The sequence below is a fragment of the Ascaphus truei genome, chromosome 8 (assembly GCF_040206685.1).
Source record: "Ascaphus truei isolate aAscTru1 chromosome 8, aAscTru1.hap1, whole genome shotgun sequence".
In the NCBI taxonomy this organism is placed as follows: domain Eukaryota; kingdom Metazoa; phylum Chordata; class Amphibia; order Anura; family Ascaphidae; genus Ascaphus; species Ascaphus truei.
Window position 1 is genome coordinate 102786603 of NC_134490.1, and position 27212 is coordinate 102813814.

The 27212-nt window shown below is 45.5% G+C and overlaps 1 protein-coding gene across 1 annotated transcript in view; it reads right to left on the bottom strand.

The window, feature by feature from the left end:
* JMJD1C (jumonji domain containing 1C) overlaps window positions 1-27212 on the bottom strand; it is a 1023975-nt gene that overhangs the window by 320277 nt on the left and 676486 nt on the right. The window lies entirely within an intron of this gene.

A 27212-nucleotide genomic window follows, 5' to 3' on the forward strand; every position in this document is an offset into this window, starting at 1 on the left:
GTTGTGCTTGTTGGAAAACCAAAAGGGAAAGCCAAATTCAATACTGCCCATCTCAAGGCTTGGCAAATAAAGTATTTCTGGTAGTAAAAATATAAATAATTACTGCAACACTGAACGCAGTGCACAAAAATTGCTTGTACAAGAACCAATTAAAGTGTATAGGAAGTATTAAACACAAGGGAGTCCGGCATATTATTTATTTATTTATTTATTTATAAAATATTTTACCAGGAAGTAATACATTGAGAGTTACCTCTCGTTTTCAAGTATGTCCTGGGCACAGAGTAAAACAAATAATACATGGTTACAAATACAGTTACATAAATGAACAAGGTATACATTTATATACAAGACATTGCATGCACAGTTAAAGAAAATATATATTATGAGCGTATGAAACAGTTACAGACCAGATTAAAGTGTGATTAATATTGGTCAGAGTCTATCATTAAGTCACAATTATTTTTATTTATAAAAATATTTTATCAGGAAATTACGCATTAAGGGTTACCTCTCGTTTTCAAGCATGCTGTGCATACAGTTATGAGGACAAATACATGGTTACATTAAATGAACAAAGTACAGACACTTCAGGACAGTTAGAAATAACATATGATTATGGCCGTATGTACCAGTTACAGACAAGATTAAAATGTGAGACAGCTGAAGTCTTGAAATAACTTATACTGAAGGCGGTTTTGAGAGTCTCTGGTAGGTTGTTCCAGTCGTGAGGTGCACTATAAGAGGAGGAGCGACCAGATTCCTTGTTGAACCTTGGGACCGTGAATAGTCATTTGGAGTCAGATCTAAGTTTCTAAGTGCTGGGTGTTATAGGGGTAAGGAACTTGTTCAGATAGGTGGGTAGCTTGCCCAGAAAGTACCTGAAGGCAAGACAGGAAAAATGTACTTTGTGTCTGGACTCAAGGGCTAGCCAATCTAGTTCTTGGAGTGCTTCTACGTGTGAAATGCGTCAGAGGTTCTCTCTGCCTGTCCTTCCTTTTTTTTTCTTCTTTTATGATGTTGTGATTAGCCAACTAAATTGATTTTATTTTTACGAGCGATCCAGTCTTTATTTTTAAACAATAGCAGTGCACCGCTTTGTCTTACCCCATGAGAGTCCACGTCCGGTATTCAACTGCAAGCAGGGAGCACGCTACCTCCGGACATCAACCAGCATGGTTGTGAGTAGTTGAATATGATTATATGGTCTTTATGTTTGATTTTTAAGACCTAATTATAGATTCTTCAAGTCTAACTCCATGAGGTGCCATCTTTAATTACGTGAAGGGGTCCGGAGATGCTATTTTTGTGGCATTTTTGGACATCAACTTTTGGTCCATTTATTTAGATCCACCTCTCATCTGGGAGTATTATTAACTCTTCATAAATTAACTCATCAATGCTGATCCGGAAAAGACAACTACAAAGTCATGACAAATACTATTGACATGTTTTACATATGAATGAAGATTTTTTTGACACCACTTGTGAACTTTAGAGCACTGGTATTTGAACCTTGGTTCTTTTTTCCTAGCTCTTGTAGCATTTTGCAGTGAGGTGTGTTGTAATTACATTGCAGTACAATGCAGCATATTGAGTTGTAGAGAGTGTCTACTTTGCTAATGTGAGTTTGGGGTGCTGTACCATATACTATATCCTAATAGTCTATAATTGCCATTGGCATCTGTTGTTCAATGCGCTTTCTGACCAGCGAGCTTAGGGAGGATTTGTTCCTATAAAAGCATACCTAGTTTGGCATAGGTTCTGGATGTTAGAGTATCAATATGCACACATGAATGTTAAATGGGAGTCAAGCCAAATTCCCAGATACCTGTACTTAAAACTAGTGACAGGAGCTAGAACGGTGATAGGGTTGGTAGATTTAGAAATGTAGCTTTACTCTCAAAGACCATTGTTACAGTTTTGTCTGTGTTTAAAAACAGTTTGTTTTGGGAAATCCAGTATTCAAGTCTTGAAAATTTAAATTGAAGTATGTGTCCAAGGTCATTGAGACTACGGCTGTGTGCATATAGATTGTGTCATTTACATACATGTGCATTGAAGCTGCCTTACAAGCTGCAGATAGATTATTAATGAAGACTGAAAAGAGTAGGGGCCCCAGAACAGATCCTTGTGGGACCCCACACCTGTAATCCGAGGGGTTGGAGTTAAAACCCAAGAACGACGCAAATTGGGATCTTCCAGATAGGTATGAGTGAAACCAGTGTAGCCCCCTTTCCCCCGTGACTAAGGAGGAACTATGCGTGCTGATTACCTGTTTAGTGTACAGGAGGCCTAATCCTCCACCACTGGGAGCCTGCGGTGATAGTGTTATATCGGTATGCAGCGCCTCCACCTGGGAGGGATCCCAGCGCTGCAGGATAACCCCTCTCAGGAACCAATGTAGTCAATGAATAAAGATACACACACTGGTATGACTAAGTATCTATTCTAACACATATATTTAACATCCCAATAACAATAATAACAACACAGGGTGGGTGTCCCCCAAAGTAAATAGGGTGTGTGGCACCAATACACCTGGTGTCCTCCCCCAATGAGAATCAGTCCCACCCAAGTGTAAGGAGTAGCGCTACCCCTGTGGACCATTGGTGTACTTTACCTCCCTGGGCACTCCTGTACCCAGGTGCCGCTGAATGAGCAAAAAGGATTCGTCTGATCCCACGACGTCTGCTGAATCCTTTCTTTCTGGTCCGCATAGGCGTCCACCTCTAGAGGGAGCTCCAGCTGTAGGGTGTCCCTTAATGTCTAGAGTTGCCTGTGGTCTGATCCCAGAACGCAGCTCACCGCGTGGCGTCTCCGCTGATGCTACACCTGACACTATAAGGCTAAAGTGTAGCGTCCCTGTCTGGGGTCTTCCTTATAGTAGCCATAATCTAAAAGTGGACTTAGGACCTCGCTGGGACCTAAGTGACAAACCTAGCCCTAGTCCAGGGGAGCACTGCTCCCTGGACACTACCTCAACGGTTCTCCCCTTCTTCCAACTGCCAGTAACTCCCGCACTCTAGCAACTGCCTGTAGCTGCCTGTAACAGCCTGTGTCAACATTCTACCTGCATGTCCCTCAGGCTCCTGGGACATGTAGTCGTCCCTTACGAAGCCTCTCCTAAAATGGCCGCCGCAACTCTGAGGACTGCGCATGCGCAAAAACTCCACTGTGCATGCGCGAACAAAAAATGGCCGCCGCAACTCCTCGCCTTTCTGCGCATGCGCACGGCTGCAATTGCGCATGCGCAAACGACAAGATGGCGGCCTCCACTTGCCGGGTATGCCGCGGAGCTCCGCCGCTCCTATACACCGCAGCCATCCCCCTCCCCGGCACCGGAGGTAAGAGGGGACTCGGCTACACCAGTTTAAAGCATATTACCCTATTCCAGAGCACTGAAGCTTGTTTAACAAGATAACATGATCAACAGTATCAAAAGACTTGGCAAAATATAGGAATATTGCACCAGTGAGTTATCCCAGTTCCAGACCATACACAGAATCTCATTGCAACATTTTAAGAGGGGTGTTACTGTGAATGGTTGTAACTGGCAGCACACAATATATCAAATTGACAGGCGAAAGGCTTAATGACTATTGATTACATTTTGATTTATATACAAACGCAAACATGGTTAACATAGCAATTTATTGTCAGCGGAAAAGAACTGCTTAACTCACCCCTTCTAAACATTGTGTGCCCTCTTGAAACCTCAGACTCAATTTGATCCACGGCTTTATTCATATGAACTCTTTGGGTGCCACATGATGTAGTCACTATGCGATGGGGTGTGGCACTCCAGAGGCCCCATGCCGTTGTGGCTACGTCAGGGGTTTGCAGCAGCAAAATTAGGTAAATATATAATAATCCTTATTGAGATGTGAGCTTACTATAGTAATTAAGGATTTACACGAAAATAAGTCTACAATTAAATGATGGCGATTTGCTAGACTTTAAATTTACAAGGGAGGGAGACTTCGGGTATGGTGCAGCAGGACTAGGTCCCACTTCACATGAGCTCCTGAGCTGGTCTGAACTTCGCCGATTAGAAGATCCCCAAATCGGCAAATATAAAAATCAAATGGTGAGAAAAGTTGTCGGATGACTCCCCGCACCTAACAATACCCTTTGAATGGAAAAATGCCAATCCTTTCCAGCGCAAAAAATGCCGCACAAAAACACACGAGCTGACAAAAGAAAGGGAGAGGCAAGCATGGCGGATATAATCTCAACAGACAAACAAGTAAGTCCCAAAGCCCCCAATGTGATAAAAGCAGTAAAAGAATCGCTGGAACCCATCTTTCAATTACAATCACAGCAACTGAAGGCAGCCATGTCGGATATGAAGGAACATATCTCAAAGTTGCATAGCATAAAGGGCACAACGAGGATCCGGTATTATTTTGCGAAACAGCAAAAGCAGTAGTAAGAGGCACTTTGATACCATATCAGGCAAGAAGGAATAAACAATTAAATAAAGATTATATGGAAGCACAACAAAAAATTAACCTTGGCTTGTCAGCAACTAAAAAAGGCATCCCCCCCTGGCAAAAAAAGTAAGAATATCTAGACAACAAGAGAGATTTTGAAATAATACTCCAAATAATGGAAGATAGGCATAGTTCATATCAGACAAAAAAAAGGGTGATGTAGAATAGCGCTAAGATGAAGTGATAGTCTGTACACTCTAAATAAGAGCAACCCCCATGGGGTCTGAGGCAGCCTGGTGGGACACTGATAGTACAATCAGAAAAAAACAGAAACAAAAGAAAAGAGATACCGGCGCCTAATTAGTCCAATTAGGAGTTAGTCCTGGATATCCAGATTAAATAGTTCAAGTCCCAATGATGACAACTTGTAATCAAGGGTTGTATTGATGTAGATTCCTCCGTAAATTGGGGAACATGAAATGAAAAGAACACAGAATTTAGTGCAACACAGCTAACAAAAAATCTTAACAGAATAAGACTCACAAACCAGCACAGACAAGACACACAAACGCAAAGCTGAAAATAAAAATTGTTTAATACAACTATAAAATAATAAACTGTGGAACGATGAGACACTGATGGAGCCAGTCCGATAGCGTAAAACTAGAAAGCTACTCATAGAACGGCTCTAGAACACAAGCAGTGAGGCCGTATAGACCGATGTCATCTGTCCTCCCTGGGCTGAGAAATTGAAGTGACCGCAACTTTCCTCTAAACACCGTGCTCCTTGAAACCGGAAGTGACGTGACCGGATACTAGATACCGGATGCTCCGTCACAGGTAGGTGGGATTTTCAAGCCGAGGTTCTTCTTGATTCAGCTCCAAAGGATCAGCTCTCTGATATATCCCCTGAGGAAGTGTGCGCAAGCGCACGAAACGCGTACGGTTTTTTCATCACTGTTGGACGATTTGATGTTGAGAGAACAGAATCAAGAAGGTTAAAAAAATGCTAAAACTAGGCGTAATTGAGGAATCCCAAAGTTGGTGGAACAGCCCTATAGTTTTAGTCCCAAAACCAGACAGTACAACAAGGTTTTGCAATGACTACCGGAAACTAAACGCGGTGTCAAAATTTGATACTTATCCTATGCCCAGGGTTGATGAACTGGTAGAGAGACTGGGCAAAGCCCGATATCTCACGACCCTAGACCTAACAAAAGGGTACTGGCAGGTTCCCCTCACAGAAAGGGCAAAAGAAAAGACAGCCTTCTCAACCCCAGACGGCCTCTTTCAGTATAGGGTGCTGCCTTTTGGCTTACATGGAGCTCCCGCCACATTCCAAAGAATGATGGATAAAATTTTAAAACCACATGCTCGGTATGCTGCCGCTTACCTGGATGATGTGGTAATCCATAGTGAAGATTGACAATCCCACCTTCCAAAGGTCCAAGCTGTGCTTGACGCAGTTCGGTCTGCTGGACTAACTGCTAACCCCGCTAAATGCACTATTGGTCTGGAGGAGGCCAAGTATCTGGGGTATTCTATTGGCAGAGGTTTACTCAAACCCCAAACACTCAAAGTAGAGGCGATACAAAATTGGCCAAGGCCAGTTACAAAAAAACAAGTAAGGACCTTTTTGGGATTAATTGGTTACTATAGAAGGTTTATTCCCAATTTTGCAACTAAGGCAACCCCACTAACCAACCTCACAAAAGCAAGAGGGCCGCTAATGGTAAAGTGGTCCCCAGAAACCGAACAGGCCTTTAGAAGCCTGAAAGAAGCTCTCTGTGCCCAACCAGTGTTGGTCACACCTGACTTCTCTAAAGAGTTTTTAGTCCAAACCGACGCATCTGAGGTAGGGCTGGGGGCTGTACTCTCCCAGGAGTCTCAAGGTGAGGAGCACCCCATCCTTTATTTAAGTAGGAAACTAAATCCCCAGGAGAAAAATTACTCCATAGTCGAGAAAGAATGTCTCGCAATAAAGTGGGCTGTAGAGACGCTCAAATACTATCTGTTGGGGAGAAAATTCCGGTTGGTCACAGATCATGCACCCCTCACCTGAATGTCTCAAAACAGAGAGAAGAATGCTAGAGTGACCAGGTAGTTCCGAAGCCTACAACCCTTTAAAATTTCTGTGGAACACAGGTCAGGGCACAAACATGGCAATGCTGACGGGTTGTCAGGGATGCACTCCTTAATATCCATGGTCGCTCATCCCTCGAGGTCTGAGCTGGGGGGGGGAGGATATGTGACAGAAACCAGGGTATGGTGATAAATTCCATGTATAGGGCTCCCAGGATACTGTACAGTTTCTATCCTGTTTAGGCTGGAAAGTGCAGCCTCAGAATGCATGCACTCCATCCCACAGTTTGGCAAGTGCTGGAACTGAGGGGTGAGGGATCCAGACCAGAGTTTGTCTGCTGCCTGATTTCTGTCACCTGTCCTGCTAGTTAGAGATCAGGTATTGAAGGCTGATTTCCTGGTTCCTCTCCCCTCTCCCCAAGAGCCTGGAGGCAGGAAGGCTGCTGGAAGCAGAGAGGGGAAATGCCTCTCACCAAACAGGTTAAATCATTCTGTTCCTTTTGTCTAAAACTGCAAAGTTCCTTATTTTTGTTGTTGGAACTGGATAAGCCAGCCCAACCCCAGTCAGGGAAAACCTTAGTTAAGTTATTGCTCAGACGAGCAGGGTTTTTGTTTGCTTATGTATTATTTTGAATTCTGTGTGGCAGTCTCAGTGCCTGGGACTGAATAAACCAGGCAATAGCCTGTTTAAAGGAACAGCACGTTACGCCTCGTCATTTAACCTACCCTAAAAGACGGTGTTCTAACAGTTCCGGACAGATGGCGGAGCCACGGAGTAAGCCGTTTGTCACAATAGTCATCCCTGTAAAATAATTTTTTTAGGCATTATTTGTGGACATCGATAATAACATTCAAACGAAAGTTCATTTAAAAAAAAGTAGCAGTAAATGGGTATCTACAGGCTGATAGTAGCCACCACCCCAAATGGCTACAGAATATCCCTCTGAGCCAATTCAATAGGCTCAGACATAACTGCTCTTCTGATTCTATCTATGAAGAACAATCTCGTAGATTGATGTCCCAATTTGCTAGGAAGGGATATAATTATGATATGATCCAAAAGTCATATAAAAAAGTTTGGGCCGTGGATAGAACTGAACTTTTGACCAAAACCAAGAATAACTATTTGAATGTTAGGAAGGTTTACAATAAAACCAATAATTATGGAGTTAAGTTCATTACTAAGTAGTATAATGGGTATTCTAGTAGCATCAGTGACATACTAAATCGACATTGGAAAGTGTTGTTATGTGTTCCCCATCTGTGTAAATATCTCACCACTAGGGCTCCTGTTGTTTTAGACAGAGCTACGAATGTCAAAAATCAAATAGCTCCTAGTAGACTTAAAGATTCCACATGTGAGAAGAACAGCACATCTCCCTGTGAAAACTTTAAATGCGGTAGGTCCAGATGTATTATGTGTAAACACACATGCATCAGCAAGTCCTTTTCATCCCTCTCTAACGGATCTGTTTATTCCATCAAAAGTCATATTGATTGTCTGACTCCGTATGTAATATACGCCATGTACTGTTCATGTAATGTGCAATCCATTGGACGCACTAAAAGATCTTTATGCACAAGATTTTTGGAGCATCGACGGCCGATTATTAAAGGGGTTACTACACATTGTGTCCCTCGACATTTCTCACTGATGCACTCTAAAGATCCCAGTAGCCTCAAGATATCAGGTATTGAATCTAGTTCCAAATTAGCTGGTGATAGGTTCAAAACATTGTGCATCCGTGAGTCTTACTGGATATATTGTTTGGGTACTCTGGCACCACTTGGATTAAATGAGTGCATAGATATAAGCATCCTAGTGTAGTTCAGAGCTCTCTTTGCTGCTTTTTTCTTTTCCTTTTTCATGTTGCTGACCTTAGGTTCACTATTAGATTCCTTTTGTTCAAAGGCCCAAGTTAGTTTGCTAGTTCATTTCCACTGCTCTTTCTTGGCATCCTCTCTCATGCTGGCAGTATTTATTTATTTCAGTTCTATTTCCACCTGCCTATTACCCCTCTATATATTATTTTTGCTCTTTTAGGTTTTTAATCCATTTTTATCTATACATCCATATATGCTGTTGATTCCACCATGTGTTTATAGGTTATTTGGATCTATGATATACTTTATATTATTTTGTATTATAACATTTTAAACTTTTTTGTGCTTGAGCTGTTTTATAGCGGGTTATTAGTATGTTATAACTGTTTTCATCTCACAATCTGTTTTTTATTATATGCCCTTACTTCATTCAACTCTGCAGTTAAGGACATTTATTAGTACACCTACCATATTGATTGGGGTCAGCTGTTTATGCAAGGGTGCGGCTACTTTGCATCCTATATATACACAGTACAGCTCTCTCCTAATCTATCCTTGAGAAACTCACAGCGGTGACGAAACACGTCGGACGTGGTGACGTCACTGACGTAGTGATGCAGCGTTTGGGGCGGAGTTACAGACGTGGAACCTGCAAGTCCTGAGTACATGCGGACAAGTGCGGTGTATAACTTATTCACTGCCAGCATTGAAAAAAAGGTCTGTCATTTATGTGGTCTTAGTGTTATTAACACAGTGTCCGCCAACCCACACGTCAGCGTTTTACAGATTGTCTCAACTGAATGTGTTTTTTACCCTCTATGTGAGTACCGTTCTTAAAGACTACTCCATTTATAATAAAATTTCCCTTTACAGTATTATGCTATGGAGCTGGCACTTCTTTTCTTTTGTTTTTTTTGTAGGTCAACAGTGATCAGGCTAGATCACTTTAGAAGCTTGCCTACTCCACAAAGACTGTTTCCCAATACTGGACATTTCATCATACCTTTGTGACTGGTTGGACACTTTTTATCTGTTTATCACTTTTTTCACTGTGATTTTTTGCACTCTTATATAAGCATATATATATATTTATTACTTTTTACACTTTATTGCTTGACCATCACGACACTTTAATTTTTCACACTTTTAGCGCTACTCTGTTTGTGTTGTGTATAAATAAATATATCTATACTATAATTCTAAGTTGGATTCCGTTTGTTTGTATGTCAGAAGCATCGAAATCTCACAAACGGCACCACGTAACTTTCACTGTACATTCTGCTGCAGATTTGTAGGTCAACGCAACTATTTTGAGCTTCCAATGTCATTCACATCCCAAGTTATGGACATTCTAATGTCCAGCAAATTTCTTACTGCAGGAACAGAGGGGTGGGGCCACTAAGGGAGGGGGCGTGTCCTTGCCTGTGACGGAGCAGGGGAAGAGAGTTCGAAATTTTATGAGTCATTACTGACACGAGTGAACTCTCTTCCCATGAGCGCTAAAGACCATGTCTGTACATACTGTGCTATATGTATGTACACACAGCTGTCTCTTACACATACAAATACTCCTTGTTTTTCCATCCCTATACACCAATAGGGACCACATAGTATCCACACACACTTTTAGTTATGCCACTATCTCCCACATTTCCACACCATTTTTATTAACTCCCACTCGACACACCCCTAGCAAAAGCCTGTCCTGTTGACAGGTATCTCAGCAGCGCCTCCAAATGTAACGGATTTTCTGGCCTGGCCTGACCCACCCAATCGCACATTGGCCCCTGTGGTCTAACCAGTCCCCATTACATGGTAGTGTCTGGTGGTGCACCTGTTGCCAACAGGACTCCTGAGTCTCCCGCATGATGTTGTGTGGGGATTGCCAACCAAGACAGGCAGCTGAGGTAGTGTGCGTGAGTCCTACCTATATCCAGTGCAGCGCCTCCACCTCATCAGGATCCCTGCGTCTGCGTGGGGATGATTCTGATGAGGAACTCCTCCGTGGTGATGCCTTCCCCTGCTGAGTAATTCCAGACTCACACAGTGAAGTGTCTTTATTCAAGGTCATTCTTTATTGTTGCTTGGTATGGGCTAGCGGCCCCTCGCAGCGATTGACTCAGCCACACATCTCGCCGTGTGATCCCTTCAAAGGTACACCCTCCCAATGGAGTGGGATCCCCTCTCCCCTCAGGGAAATCACCCCTGTGCCAGGTCCCTGGACACAGTATGGCGTTGACAGCTTGATGCTGAATGATATAGAATGGGGCCACTAGTTACAGCACTAGTGAACCTCTTTCCCCAGGTCTCAACGCAGACCTGCTCCTTACTCCAACACACTAACTTTGAGCAGTGCTGTGCCTTATATCTCTCAGGAGGCAGGCACATCTCTGATGTCACTAACCGTGGACTCAGAGTATGTAGCCACTCCCATCCACACATAGGGCACCTCACCAGGGTGTGAGGGCAAACCTCCATGATTACTGATGGCATCCCTGTAACTTACCAGGCTTACTGCCAGCAGGAGAGGAAACTGCAATTAATTTTACAGCATGGCTACATGTATGCACACACAGCTGTCTCTTACACATACAAATACTCCTTGTTTTTCCATCCCTATACACCAATAGGGACCACATAGTATCTACACACACTTTTAGTTATGCTACAATCTCTCACATTTCCACACCTACCCACACCATTTATATTAACTCCCACTCCACACACACCTTTTGTAAAGCACTGTATACACTGTGGGCTCTCCATTCATTTATATTCACACACACACACACACTCTTACATCACTGACTTTCAGGAACCATTTAACACCTCTAGCCATAAATCTCATCCACACCGGGGGAAGGACAAGCACAGATAACATTCCAAGAGACACTGTTTTTAAGTTATCCTTTTGCTTGCTTCATTCATTGTAACATCGCTGGAAGAAGAGATCAGTGTATCTCGAAAGCTCGCACAAATAAAAGCATTTCGTTAGCCACAGAACGGTATCGTCTATTTATTTTTTGGATATATATGTTACTGCAATAGATGCCCCCCGTCCCACTGACACGCCCCCCCCACCCCCACGCCCCCAAATTTCCTATAGCAGGACAAGATTGGTCTCCTGCTTACATGCAGGTGACGTCACTGCTCATGAGCACCAGCCCGCTCGCTCCGCTCTTCCCTTCACCCTGGACGAGGCCTTATGAAGCCACAAGAGATTGCTGCTGCACTGAAGCTCTTGGTATAATTACAGCTTAGGCTGCGGCCAGGCAGTGAGCTGGCGCTGGTGCTCGTGCACTGAGCACTGCTCGGCCGGGTGATTCGTGGCTGGCTAGGTGCAAGTGTGGGGTGCGTGTCGGGGGGCGTGCGGCCAAGATGTCACAGAGCTGGTTCGCCCTCATTGGGCGAACCGCTCATGTGACGTGCGAGCAAGCGGCAGATTCAAATTTGCTTGCTTGGCAACCAGGTAAGCGCTGCGCATGTCAGGCGCTTGCATACGCTGGCCACACACATTGCTGCAATGTGTTTCATCACAGTCAGTGTGAGCGCGCCCGCCCGTTCAACGCCACCCTGGACAAGGCCTTAGGTGGCGCTGCGCAGCTCCTGTGAGATTCTGTGTACTGTATGTGTGTGTCCAACACTGAAGGGAAGGAAAGAGACACACTGGGGGAGTGGGGGAGAGACACTGGGGGAGTGGGGGAGAGACACTGGGGGGGAGGGGGAGAGATACTGGGGTTAGGGGGAGAGATACTGGGGGAGGAGAGAGACACTGGTGAGAGGGAAACACACTGGGGGAGAGAGAGACGGGAATAGGAGAGAGACACATTGGGGGAGGGGAGAGAGATTGGGGGAAGCATAAACTTGGGGGGAGGGAGAGATGGGAGGGAGAAAGAGATTGGAGAAAGCAGATACTTGGGGGGAGGGAGAGATGGGAGGGAGAGAGAGACGGGGGGAGGGAAGAGAGAGACTGGGGGTGAGATACTGGGGGAGAGAGAGATGGGGAATAGGAGGAGACACATTGGGGGAGGGGAGGGAGAGATTGGGGGAAGCAGAAACTTGGGGGGAGGGAGAGATAGATTGGGGAAAGCAGAAACTTGGGGGGGAAGGATAGATGGGAGGGAGAGAGACAGGGGAGGGAAGAGAGAGACTGGGGATGAGAGAGACTGGGGGTGAGAGAGAGGCTGGGAGTATGGGGGAGAGGGAGGGAGTATGGGGGAGAGGAGGGAGTGAATGAATAATACAGCATAAATGGGGGCGCTATTAGACAAATACAGTACCATTATACAGTAATATTTATTTTTAAGTGATGTCATTTGTTTCATAAATTTTTTCGGGGCATTACATACCTAAATAAGTTGTCAGAGATAAAGCGATGTTAAAGGCTAAAGTCCTGGATAAAGAAATCTTGAAAATCTGGCCTGTTGGTTGGTCTCAAAAATGTATCTTGGGGTGACACGCTTTTCTTCTTTTTTTTTTTTTAAGTACTATACAACTTGAAAAATATATTTTTAATTCAGTACTGAAAGAGAGCAAAACCAATAATTCAGTATACTGTATTTTCTTCTTGTACCCAGACCTGCAATGTCACAGGGTTGCCTCGCCGGTTCCTGGTGAGAGAATAGCCGCACTACACATCACCAGGCCGGCGGCTCCATGGTTGCTAGGTAACTGGAACGCAGTTGCTGCAGCAGTTTAAAAAAAATGTCACAGCCGTGAAAAAGTATTAACTGAGCTGCAAATACAGGTCTATATAAAACAAGAAACCATAATACAAATAATACCTTCCTGGCATTTGCAGAGACAGTACAATTGTACTGGATTAAGATAGAAGCAGGCAAGTTCCCTTTTGTATTTGTAACCTCTACTATAGGCCAATACTCTGATAATCCCTTCGCTTCTCAAAGCTGATTGGCTACATTTTTAGCCATGTACCAGGTTTTCATTTGTGGGGTGTGGGTGGGGTGTGTGTAGCGGGGTTGGGGAGTAGGGTGTGTGTAGCGGGGTTGGGGAGTGGGGTGTGTGTAGGGTGGGTTGGGGGGTGTTATGTCTCAGTGTTTATGTTTCACAATAACACACGACCTTGTTAGGTTTTTAACCATCCTTCTTTATTGCTGCTGACCTGTAGTATCTCCCTCTCTTCTCAGCCCATACATGCGTGTAGTTTATGCCGTGTAACGTGTACCTCGGTGTATACAACTCTGAGTTGAACACACGGTATCTCGCTGCAGAGGCCCAAGCAGTCTCTTCCCCCTGTATACAGCGTGGCCCTTGGAAGCAGTCTCTTCCCCCTGTATACTGCGTGTCACCTCTATATAACGTGACCACCCTCTCTGTGGGCACAGGAGAAGCTGTCCCTTGGCTTGCTCCGTCACCAGCCTGTGAGGTAACGCGGTGCTGCGGTCTCCTTGTTGTATACAGAGGCCTGGGGTCCCCCACCCCGGTGTGTGAGCGGTATAGCCGGGTGTGAGGCCTCTCTCTCTCCTCCTGGGCCTCCCGGTACTGCCGCATCTCACAGCCCTGGGGGCATCTGTGACAGGACACCGGGGAGGTGGAGGGTCAGGTGGTGCCCTTGTCTGCCGGTGAGTGCTGCCGCGGTGTCTCGCGGTGCTGCGGCTGTCTCTCTCTGTGTTTGGGGGTTGCGCCCCCTCCCAGAGCCCCTCCATCCCCTCCCGGAGCTGCAGTGGGCAGGTGCAGCCTGCGAAACGGGCACCAGAGGGGGGAGGGGAGAGGAGAGCGAGCTATGCATGGCTGCCATACAGACTTCCCTCCCAAGTCGCCTCCCTCCCGTAGCTCCAGACAGCTCCCCTCCTCCCCGGCTCACTGCGGCACCACGTGACGCGTCACCGCTGCAAAACACCAGAACCTTGTAGCTCTAGTCAGCTGGCACGTCACAGCACGTAGTGAGCCACGTCGGAAGGAGGCAGCGGGGACAGCTAGACTGGAGTTAAGGGGCTGGTGGCGCGCGCCGCCGACCGCAGCGGGTCCTCAGCCTAACTCTGCATGGCTCTCACTCTGCATCCTGGGTCAGAAGTCAGAGTAGTGACATCACAGCATCACATGACAGTGACCAGGAAGCACCCAACATACCACAGGGGTGTGTGTAGGGTGGGTTTTGGGGTGTATAGGGGTTTTTGGGGTGTGTAGTGGAGGTCGGGTATGTGTAGGGGGGTGGGATGTGGGGTGTATTTAGGTGGGTTGGGGTGCATTCGGGGGGTGAGATTTGGGGTATGTAGGAGGTGTGTAGGAGGGTGGGAGGTTTAGGGGGGGAGAGGTGGCATGTGTAGGGGGGTAGAGGGTTTAGGGGGGAAGTGTGGCGTGTGTAGGGGGGATGTAGTGTGTGTGTAACCTAAGCACTCTATTTTCATATTTATATTAAAACAAAACTTTAAAGCTGCAGTCCAAGCTGCGTTTTTTTAATTTTAATTTTTGTTTATTTCCCCCATTAATATGTGCATAAATAAAATCCACACAATAAAAAGGAATTAGGTAAATTGCCGATCGATGCGTTCTCCTGTGATCGAAGATTCGGCTCGGTTGTTCACTAAACGGCTGTCATTTTATATTGCAGACACCTTACAATTTAAGCTGCTAAATTGCTTCCAAGCCCACCCTCTTTTGAAATCCTAGTTGGCAAAATCTTCCTCCTCTTTTCTAAGCCCGTTCTTATTGCTGGCATCTACCGCCCCCCCTTAAGCCCCACTACAATCCCTGACTGATATCACCAGTTTCTTGGCTCAATTTCCTCTCAGAATGAGAAGAGTGAGCTGCTAGTTCTTGGGAATTTCAACTACAATTGGCTCGACCCTAAAAACAAGAAAATCCAGATACAACTCATGTCACTTAACCAAATGCAACTCATTTCCCAACCCACACGGACAAACCTGAAATCTCACAACCATTCCTTACTAGACTGGATTCTATCCTCTAGTCCCAGCAGAATCCAATCCTCTGGAATCCTTCCTGACATTTTCAGTGACCATGCTAGCATAGTCACCTTGTTTGCAGCGAGTTGAAGAGTTGGCGGCGAGTTGTCCCTCCTATATTTAGAGGTCAGATGGAATTATTATTTGTGTCGTTGCAGTTCAGTGCATGTCTAGCAGATGGCAAAGTGAATGTCCTATGGGGGACATTGGATGCTACAGTACATAATCAATGTCTGAAAACAGGTGTCTTTAAGTCAATATAAAAAGTATAGACAGTACACTAATCCTTTGTTAAATGGCCTTGGTCACTCAAGACTTTATCAAATGTAGGCGTTTCACATTTTATTACAAAACAGACTGTCCTGTACATTATTTTACATTGCCTTGATATCTGACTGTTGCATGGGACATACATGATGTCAACTCCTTGTTGACAAAGGACGTCCAAGAGCCAGCCAGTCCGAAGCAGAAAAATAAAATAAAATTGTAAGAAGAGACTTTGTATTTTTGTATCATTCATTTTTACTTTATTATCGTGTGCTAATAAAACATTCCATTCTCTAAAAAATACTTTTTGGTGTGTTCACATTTTTACTCTTTATATTTCAATTAAATACACTTGAAGTACATACAGTACAGTACTGTACATCTGTGTGATATACACAATAACTCGTGATCACCGACTACGGATATAGTAACCTTAGTCACACACAAATCTGTTCGTACTTAGGGATTATGACAGGGTGAATGAACGTCACCAGCCCTATACCTGGCAGACCTATGGTTAGGTCTGCAGTGCAGCAGTGACGAGGTTAACATTCAGCTGTGAGGTCTGGTTAATTAGTCTGATCCCAGCTGCCTCATCAAGGAGCTTAAAAAAAAACAGACTGCACACACATGCAGCCTGTCTGAACCATGGAGATACCCTGAAACTCTGGAGGGAGAACAGCTTGATTTAAGGTCTGTTTTTCTGGGACATTTTGTTTGAGGCTGAATTGTTTCTGTGGACAACAGAAAGGGCAAAGCCCTGCTCAGGACTTATACTGCTTTACTTTATATATGCTGAAGAAAAGCTCTTGTTATTTATGTGTGCCATACTTGGAGGCTCAATAAGAAGCCTTATCAAGAAACCCACGTGTGGTTGCATGTACCCTGCAACATATGGTGTCAGAAGTGGGATGATGAGAGGCCCCTGCAGTTGAAGGGCCACACACAAAAAAATAAATAAATAAAATGGAAGAACTTTTAAAAGAGTTTCTGTGCGACCAGACCAGACAGCAGGGACTGTTAATGCAAGAGCAGGCCCAACTACAGGCAGAGAGAGATGAAAGACTGTTGCAGCAGCAAACCCAGCTCCTAATCCAGCAGCAGGCAGCACAGGCTGAGCGGATAGCCAGGTTGCTGACACAATCCAACAACTCTGCCAGTCCAGAGTTTGCGAACAAACCTCCGGTCCTCCTGAGGAAAATGACTCAGAACGAGGATTCAGAGGCTTTTCTACTGACGTTTGAAAGGGTTGCTGAAGCCCAGGGGTGGTCTTCAGATCGCTGGGCAACCGCTTTGGCTCCGCTCCTCATAGGAGAAGCCCAGGCCTCATATCAGGGCCTCCCAGCGGATCAGGCAATGGACTACAAACAAGTAAAAGACGCCATACTGGATCGCTTAGGTCTGACCCCAGAGATTTACCGGCAGCAGTTCCGGAACCTGAAGTACACCTCTAAGATGAGACCCCGGGTCCTCGCTCAGCGGTTATTGGACTTGTGTACTCGCTGGATACAACCCGAGGAGCGCACTAAGGAGGCAATTCTTGAGCAAGTTGTTTTGGAACAATTCCTACAGGTAATACCCCCTTACGCACGCCCTTGGGTAAAACGCCATGCTGCGGAAACCCTAGCTTTGGCGGTCCGTCTCGTTGAGAACTTCCTTGGGGCCAAGGAGCAGGCGAGTGTCCCGGACCCGACGGTTCCGACTCCACCGGCACTTGCGGATGCCCAAAGAGGGAGATCGGACCAACGGGAAAACTACGGCCCCTCCATATGCAACCGCCAAGTGCCACAAAAGGAGCAGTCCTTCTAACAAGGGAGAGGTCCAAACGCCGGGCACCGCCCAGACCCTCATCCACTTCCTGATGTCGGCTCATCGCCAAATAAGAGGAACTTCAGAGGACATCGCCCACAGGACCCATCAGATGCCTGGTCTCCAGTATCCGGTCCAGCTGAACGGTATCCGCTGTACTTTCCTGCGAGGGAACCCTCTCCATGTTCTGCCTGCAGACAACAAGGCCACCGGCATGTAGACTGTCCTCAGATGGATTGTTCATTCAGAACAGTCACCTCAGCCTTCCCCAGAGAAAGTTGCAAACACTGGTTACTTCCAGTCCAGATTGGGGGTAAAACCGTCCAGGCCTTTGTAGATTCAGGCTCTGGAAAAACGCTGGTCTTTCAGGAACTGTTACCGCCTGACGTGCTTTCCTTTGACTCCCCATGGAGTATAGAGTGTATACATGGCGATGTAAAATGGTATCCGACGGCCAAAATCCTGCTACAGGTAAAAGGGCAAGAGGCCAGGATTGAAGTAGGAGTCGCTCCTTGGCTCCCTGTCCCCGTTTTGCTCGGCCGTGACTGGCCTTTCTTTTCAACCCTAAGGCTCCAGTCTCTCAGGAGGAGCCTCATTCTCTGGCTCAGGAGAAACCTGGTAAACTGTTCCCCTTCTCAGCAGACCTGTTCCCCAGTAGACACCGGGTTCCAAAGACTCGGAGGCAAAGAAGCTGTGACAAACAGGACTGGTTGCAGAAATCTGGGACTCAAATGGCCATATAAATAGGCATAAGTCACAAGTAATGACTGGGGATGGCCAGAAGGAGAGAGAGATAGGCCCTGGGGATTTACCAGAGCTATGTCTCCCCGATTTTCGCCAGAGGCAGAGGGAGGACCCAGTCCTGGCCAGACAACATGACAAAGTGGTAAAAAATTGATGACCAGATATTGAATACACAAGGGGTAATGGTGTTCCCTCATTTTGAATTGATGAATGATATCCTGTATAGGGTGAACAAGTAGACACAAACAGGGGAGGTCACCAGACAAATATTGGTTCCCAAGGCGTTTGTTAAAACTGTCTTCACCCTAGCCCATACTGTTCCTTGGGGTGGTCACCTTGGTAGAGATAAAACCTTGGACCGTACTTCGTTCCGCTTCTATTGGCCAGGGATGCATAGTGATATTGCTAAGTTATGTGCGACATGTCCTGAATGCCAGCTAACTAGTCCGAAGGGACAAAAAACGGCCCCTTGGTTCCTCTACCCTTGGTGTCAGTTCCCTTTGAGAGGATTGGTGAAGACTTGGTATGGCCTCTGGAGCCTTCTGCGAAAGGACACAGGTTTATCCTCGTAATAGTCGACAATGCAACAAGATATCCTGAGGCGTTCCCCCTGAGGGCAGCAACGGCGAAGCAAGTAGCCAAGAAATTGTTGGAGTTGTTCTTACGGGTTGGACATCCCCAGGTTATCTTGACCGACCAAGGTACACATTTTATGGCTAAACTGATGCAGGATGTCTTGAAATTACTAGAGGTCAAATCTATTCGGACATCGGTCTACTATCCACAGACTGACGGATTGGTGGAAAGATTTAACCGAACTCTAAAAGGTATGCTGATAAAATGTGCAGATTCAGAGAAGAGAGCCTGGGATGAACTTCTACCTTTTCTGGTGTTTGCTGTGCGAGAAGTTCCCCAGGCCTCCACGGGATTCTCTCCATTTGAACTACTGTATGGCCGCCAACCCCGGGGTATCCTAGACCTCCTAAAGGAGTCCTGGGAGGAACAGAGGTCCCCTTCTAAGAATACCCTGCAATATGTATTGGACCTTAGGAAGCGACTAGATGTGGTCGGCCATTTTGCTAGGGAGAATCTTAGATCAGCCCAGGACAGTCAGGAGAGACATTACAATCAAAATGCTCGTATGAGAGTGTTTCACCCGTGAGACCAAGTGATGTTATTGTTACCCAGTTGTGAGAGCAAACTCCTGGCCAAATGGCAGGGCCCATTCGAAGTACTCCGCCGCACAGGTGATGTGGATTACGAGATCGCTCAACCAGGGTCCAGGAAGGGTAAATAAATTTATCATGTGAAGTTGCTGAAACCCTTGAAGGTGCAGCGGTCTCTATTCATCCACCCGGTGGAGGAGGAAACAGACCTGGGTCCTCAGCCCCCATAGGAGAACATCTGTGGTGACGAGAAAATCCCAATGGATAGACAATTGTCCTCTGAACAAAAAGGGGGCGATAGAAATAATTACACAATTCAATGATGTTTTTTTCTGATTTACCAGGGCAAACTAATTTAGTTTCACATGTGATAGAGACAGCACCTGGGGTAAAAGTACGTTCTTGTCCTTACAGGTTGCCTGAAAGCCGTAAGGCCCTGGTAGAGAAGGAGGTACAAGAAATGTTACACTTAGGCGTGATTGAGGAATCATGCAGCGAGTGGTGTAGTCCACTAGTTATGGTCCCTAAACCCGATGGGAAGGTAAGATTTTGTGTGGACCTCCGAAAGGTCAATGCGGTATCTAAGTTTGACGCATATCCGATGCCAAGGGTGGACGAGTTAATTGACGACCTTGGTAACGCGGAATATATATCCACGCTGGACTTAACAAAAGGATACTGGCAAATACATTTAGAGGAAAAGTACAAGTGCAAAACAGCCTTTGCCACTCCCATGGGTTTATACCAGTTTGTGACAATGCTATTTGGACAGCATGGAGCCCCAGCCATATTTCAGAGACTCATGGTTAAAGTGCTGAGACCTCATAGGGCTTATGCCGCAGCCTACCTAGATGACATTGTCATTTATAGTAAACACTAGTGGGCTCATCTAAATAGGCTGAAAGCGGTCCTCAAATCTCTAAGAGAGGCAGGGTTCACAGCCAACCCAAATAAATGTGCCTTAGGTAAGGCAGAAACCAAGTACTTAGGGTATGCAGTGGGAGATGGAAAAGTAAGGCCACTAGCCGATAAGGTTGCTGCCCTTAAAGAAGTTCCTACCCCCCGAACAAAAACTCAGGTACGCTCCCTGTTGGGTTTAGCAGGATACTATCGGAGGTTCATCCCCAACTACTGGGAAGTTGCAGCCCCACGAACAGACCTCACAAAAAAGTGTGCCCCTACACAAGTGGTATGGTCAAGGGAGTGCCAAAGAGCCTTTGAGGAGGTAAAAAGGTGGGGGTCCTGTCCTTAGAAGCCCAGACTTCGATAAGCCTTTTATCGTTCAAACCGATGCCTCAGAGATAGGGCTAGGGGCAGTGCTCTCACAACAGTTTGAGGGAGTGGAACATCCGATCCTTTTTCTGAGTAGGAAATTGTTCCCAAGGGAAAAACTACTCAATAATTGAGAAGGAGTGCCTCGCAATAAAGTGGGCAATCGAGCCCTTGAGGCATTACCTGGCGGGAGTCCATTTTACGTTGGTAACAGACCATGCTCCATTAATGTGGTTAAATAATATGAAGGACTCCAATGCAAGGTTAACCAGGTGGTATATGGCCCTCCAACCCTTCTCGTTTGAGATTCAGCACAGGCCTGGAAAAGAAAATGCAAATGCTGACTTATTTTCTAGAGAAGGGGTGGATGGTCGGGCTTCAGCCGTGCGTGGCCCCAGCCACACACTAACAGCGAAGGAATGTGACAGGGTGAATGAACATCACCAGCCCTATACCTGGCAGACCTATGGTTAGGATTGCAGTGTAGCAGAAGGACAAGGTCCAGTGGTGTTGGAAGCCAAAAAGACTGTCCGACATAATGGAAGACAATGGGCGAATTAAAGCAACATTTATGGATTTGGAGAACTAGAAGTCTAGCTAGGAAAATAAATGGTTGAACACCATTGAGAACTCCAACCCCAGATTACATTTGTTGTATCTCTCCCAGCAATTCTCTTTGCATGGATGTCTCAAGAGAGTGGAGGGACGGACTTCCACCGTTGGTAGCTCTAGCTACCTACAAACAGGGGACGAGTGTAACAGGGTGGATCCCCTGTCACGTAATGATGGAGGGGAAACATATTTTCAGAGCCTGAAACAGCACTGAGCAGGTTAAAGCCAGAGGGTTGTCATAATTGGCCCGTTCAGCTGCCTCATTAGAGGCCTTTAAAAATCATGCAGCACTCGCTGCAAGAGAATCTCTGTTCCAGGGAGGAGCCATCGACCGTTGAAGAGAGCACACCTGCATTCGGCCAGACAGGAGAAAGACAGGACCTGAAGGTAATCTGACCTCCGCAGTGACTTTGTGTTATTGTTGGTAAGGGGTTTAGCTCTCCAACCTGTAGATAGGGTGTAAGCTATGGTAAAGTCAGCGGTCCCTATAGAAGGTAGACCTGTTTGTTTTTGGTACCCATGTTATGCTGATCATATATAATATAACAATACAACAAGAAACAAAGTGCAAACCTAAATCACTTAAAGCTGCAGTTCAGTCAATATCCTGCATGTGTTTTTTTTTTAATAAATCAGTTCTGTAGTAAGAAAAAATACTTTTAGCATTTTCTGTTTTAAAAAAAAAAACAACTTTGAAAGACCAATTTTCTTGTATTCTATTTTAACAACCATTTACTAAGGCACTGCCCCTTCATGTCCTGTCACAAGCCCTGACACACCCCTTTGTGAGCCCTGCCCTCCCTCTCGCACATGTCAGTGCAGGAGTGCTCATGAATATTCATGAGTTTCCTCTGAGTGACAGAAACAGAGGAAATACATTCCCCATATTTAAAGATGTCGCCAAACTTTGCCGATCAATAGACGGAGAACGAATTGACCATCAGCTAGGCAGTTCTTTAGGTAAGTAGAGATTGAACACATGAAACTATTGAAGTTTAAAAAAAACTATAATTTTTTTTTTTAAAGCCTGAACTGCAGCTTTAATTAGAAGTCACAACACAACTTTCAAAGCGCAAAGCCTCCTCATATAAAGGTAAATATTTACTGTAAATACACAATAGTGAATAAGAGTTAAACAGTAAATGCCCACTCACGTGGTGGAAATGGAATTCAAATATTAAAATATATATGACTCAGTGTCCCCTCTGATCCCTGTGACTCAGGGCCCCCTCTCTGATCCCTGTGACTCATGGCCCCCTCTCTGATCCCTGTGACTCAGGGCCCCCTCTCTGATCCCTCTGACTCAGGGCCCCCTCTCTGATCCCTCTGACTCAGGGCCCCCTCTGTTCCCTCTGACTCAGGGCTTCCTCTGTTCCCTCTGACTCAGGGCTCCCTCTGACTCTCTGACGCTCTGACTCAGTGCCCCCTCTGACCGTCTGTCTGTCTCTCTTTCTCTCTGTTCTGCGTTTTCTGTGACCAAGTCCTGTTGTAGGGGTGCCTCAGCAACTGAGCACAGTGTTTAGGGGTGCCCTGAGAGAAACGAGGTTGAAAACCACTGGTCTACAGTTTAATAAAAATCCAATACATGTTTCTAAGCAGGGCTGAGGTTATAACATGACATTTCCGAGATGAACATGTGGCATAAATACATTCTGAATTTCTAGCCTGAGAGAGATTAAAACAGGGAATTCTTAGATCTGGTTGCTAAGTAACGAGCACACTGTCAGGTTTTGTGCTGCAGCTCAGCAACAGATGTCTGCAACGGAGAAAAAAAATAATAATCATCTTGATTGTGTAAATGTATAACAGCAGGCACAGGAATAGGACTTGTTGAGACACCCATTTGCATGGTGAAAATAGTGCAGACAGCATTCAGTGGTCTCTGCTTCAGCTGCTGTTGTCAATTCCAGTTATACAGCCCGGTGCTTTTTATTTTCCTTCCTTGGAAATAACCTTCCACTTGTAACTCATTCCTAGACACTTACAACACTTAATGGTGCTCTAACCAATGAATATAACGCATGGCATACCCCAGGCTAAGCAGAACTCTCTCTTTGTACACCGCACTCGCTGACGGTTCATTACAAGCACTCTGTGGTGTGTTTTCTGGATACTGGCTAGTGTACTTGGCATTCCTAAGTACTGGGCGTCAACCTACTTTTGGCTACTCATAGTGCAGACCCTATGCTGAAGTCCCTGACCTAGTTAACAGGCTACCCCCACAGGAATCCTACACTATCTGCCTCAAGGCGACTGGAACAGCTATAGCCACTTGTACCCAAATTTGCATCACCATCCTAGGGCACACTGTGCGAAAGGACGGTCTATCTTGACTACCTCTAGTCTGCAAAAATGCCCTTTCTTCTGCAGCACTTGCTCTGAAAGTGTACATACATCTTTCAGCTCTGCTTCGCTGAAAACCTGTCCTGTTGCTCAGCACTCTCAGCAGCGCCTCCAAATCTAGCCCATCTTCCCCCCCTTAATCGCAGATCGGGTCCCCTAAGGTGTTCTGGGGTCTGGCTAGGTGTCTCTGTGTGGTGCATACCTGCTGGCAACAGGAGGGCCTAAGTCTCCTGTGATGACATGGGGGATAACAGGAACAGGTTACTGGGGTGGATGCCTTCGTTCTGGTTCAATGGTGCAGCGCCTCCATCTATAGTAAGCCCCAGGAATGCGGGGTGGAATCCTTACCACAGAGTTCCCCCACAGGGATGAGAGATTCCAGTCTCACACAAGGATTATCTTTAAAAGCAGCAGTCTCTTTATTCTCTTGGGCAGCAGCCGACAGGTACAGTTGAGGCACAGTCCATTAACTGTTCTCCCTTGTGATGTCCCTGCCGCCACTCTGGACCAAAGGAATCCAGAGTGGGGCTAGCTCTTCCCTCACCCCCTAAGCTAAATGCCTCGGGGAAGAGCGCGGGCCCTCTGCAACCGCCCGCGCCCCCCCAGAAAAATCCTGTGCCCCCCCAGTTTGCGCACCGCTGATTTAGGCTATACTAAAGCTGTAAGTGACAGCATTTAGCAATGCAACACTATTTGTAACATCTTGGAAACAATCACAGCTACTCAATTTTAAAGCAGCAAAACCTTATGTTTTTTTAAAATAAATCAGTTCTGTAATATTAGATAAGTGACTGTTGATTTTTTTAAATTCAACTCAATGCCATTTTTAATGAGTTTTAAAGCTTCCTTTGATTTCTATAGCAGATTTTAGCACACCACCCCAGCAGTGCAAGATCTTTGTAACTCTTTCCTGTTTGGGGTAATTTTTGCAAATGTTCCCTGCTGTTTGAGCTGTAAACTGTAACAATAGATAATGTTACCTTTATAATATAAGGATACATTGTGGCTGCTGAGTTACACTGAAGCAGCCATTATGTTCGGCACACAATCAGGATTTTTACAGATGTATAACATGAGCACCAAATGATCGCCAGCGTAGGTCAGAATGTAGAATTATACATTGTCACACGCTTTACATATAAAAATAATTTAAAGAAAAAAGTTGGAAAGTAGTATTGCTGCTTTAAACATTTTGTTGTAGATTTTAAACCATTTAATAAATTAATCAATGATTCTTGCCACTTATTTTATGCCACATCAAGAGATCCCCAGTTAAAATATTGTAGGCCTTTATGGCCCTTCTGAAACGCAGACCATTTTCTTAAAACTGGACAAATTGCCTAAAACAGAAAAATGAAAAGCAGAGAGAGCACTTTAGTATGTAGTGAAAGCTTTGTTACACATAAACAAAGCTGTCATTTCAGGAATAGTTCTTTATTGAGCAGTAGATGTATGGTAGGCTGTGTTTTTTGGTGACCGTAAAAAAAAATAGCTGAACAACCAAAGTGAAATGACTCAAATGTATTTTGCAGGTAAAACACTGCACACACGGGTCTGTACACGAGTCTGTACACGGGTCTGTACACGGGTCTGCACACTCTCTCTCACAGTGATATTGTGTGAGTGTGTGTGCTCCATGTAAATTGGCCACTAGAACTGTCATTACCTCATAAATATAGTGCACATTTCTGTCCATTGGCAACAGCATTTTAGGTGTAGGTTTTTTAATCATTGTAATTCATCAAGGATTCCCTGGCAGCCCTGCTGTCTTTTTTTCTCACTGCTGCCCTTTCATCCGAATAATTAACAAGAAAACCACAGTAACAAAACAAGGGCTGAAAATCCATTAAACGCTTAAAGGAGCCGCCCCCTGCTGGTTTTCTTTTTAACAACCCCCCAGCCCCCCTTCCCCCTTTTTAAAAAAAATGTAAATAGGGGTGAAGCAAGGGGGTCCCCAGACCTCCAAGGGGACCCCTGTTCATTTAATCTCCGGGCACCAGGTGGTTCATACATATTTGTAAAAAGGTAGCCAAAAAGGGGAAATAAAGTGGCAGCTTAAATCTCTCACATTACGCGTGCCAATAGGAAGCCCCAACTTCGTCAGTCATCAGTCGCTGCCTCCCACTGGCCTGCGTGCCGGAATTAAATACACAATAGTACTGGCACTACCTCTCCTGGTTTGTATCTCGGGAACCAAGGGGACACAGGATCTGAGATTAATGCGATACAGCTCCAAGGACCTACTGCATCACAAACATGTTAATAATAATGTGGGGGGTGGACTAAAATTATACCCAGAAAATACTTATTCTCTAAGTTACATGTTGTGAAACATAGTTATTATCCAGTACTATTTTACTTCGTTGAAAATCAAGAGATGCAATATTATTTGCAGGGATAAACAAAATGGCTGCATATTTGGAAAAATCTATTTTTTTTAGTTAAATGTATACCCTTAATATAAATCGATGTAATTATCTAGAATTTGTCACAAATTATGTGGGTATGGAATTAATTTTAATTTAAAAAGCATTAAGCAATCTTTAATTATATAAATAATGATAAAAATAGCACGTGTTTTAATGGATTTCATCTTAATAAAGCAGCAAATTCACTAGTCTCTACTTGCATTATTGTTTTTGTTACTACCTGAAATGCTTGTAATTGACTGTGCTGCCCGCAGGGCCACTTCCAGCAAAGTGAATGCATAAGCAGCGCCAGGGCTGCCAGCAAGGGAGGGGGGGAATGAGGGGAGGGGGAGATCAAGGCCAAGTGGAGGCTGTGGGGAGACCCAGCCTGCCAGCACTGGAAGTTGGGCGCGGCCAGAGGTCAGGTCCAAATCCTGCGTCCGGCTACGTGGCCTCTGATTGCCGCCAGACCCCGGATCTCCTCAGCTGTTGCGGGCCCCACTCCCACATCAGGCCTCCCTCCCTTTTGCCTTTTGACTTCCTGGCGGGCCCAGCTTCCGGCGCACACTGGTGTGAGAGAGGCCTGCAGCACCTTGGAAGAGCCGGGGCACCAGAGGTCTTAGACCACCACCCAGGGAAGTGTGTGTATGTTTTTGTTTGTAATAATAATAATAATAATTATTATCTTGCATGGGGGTTATTGTATGTTGTGCGGGGTGGTATTGTATTTTGTGTGTGGCAGGGGGAGTATTGTGGTTGGAAATTGTGTGTGTGGACACAGAGGTAAGGGGGGAAGGGGGGAAGGAGGGAATGAGTGTGAGGTGGGGGGGGATTGAGTGAGGGGGGGGAACAGTAGCACATTGGTCTCCTATCTGGAATATAAGGAAGGGATGCAGATGGCACTTCTTACCACGAAACATTGTTTTCTCTTCTGTCATGATGATCTTATTGTTCTGGTATTTTGTTAGATACACCAAGGGAAGCGCAAACTTTTGCAGCTGCACCCCCCTGCCTTCACTCTGCTGGTGCTCGTGCCCCCTCCCTTACCTTGATGCGCCATGGAGTCATGTGACGTCACGTGACCCACAGCTTCATTTGACACGTGCGACGTCACATGACCCCATGGACTCGAGTGACGCCGCCAGAGTCAAGGTAAGTATAGTGTTGCAGAGGCCTCACGCGATCCCCCAGCATTTAATTTAAATGCTTGGGGTAGAGCACGAGGCCTCCGCAACCGCCCACACCCCCCCCCCCCAGAAAAATCTCCCGCCCCCCTTCCCCACATTGCGTACCGCTGAAATACACAGGTCGAGTCATGTTCTC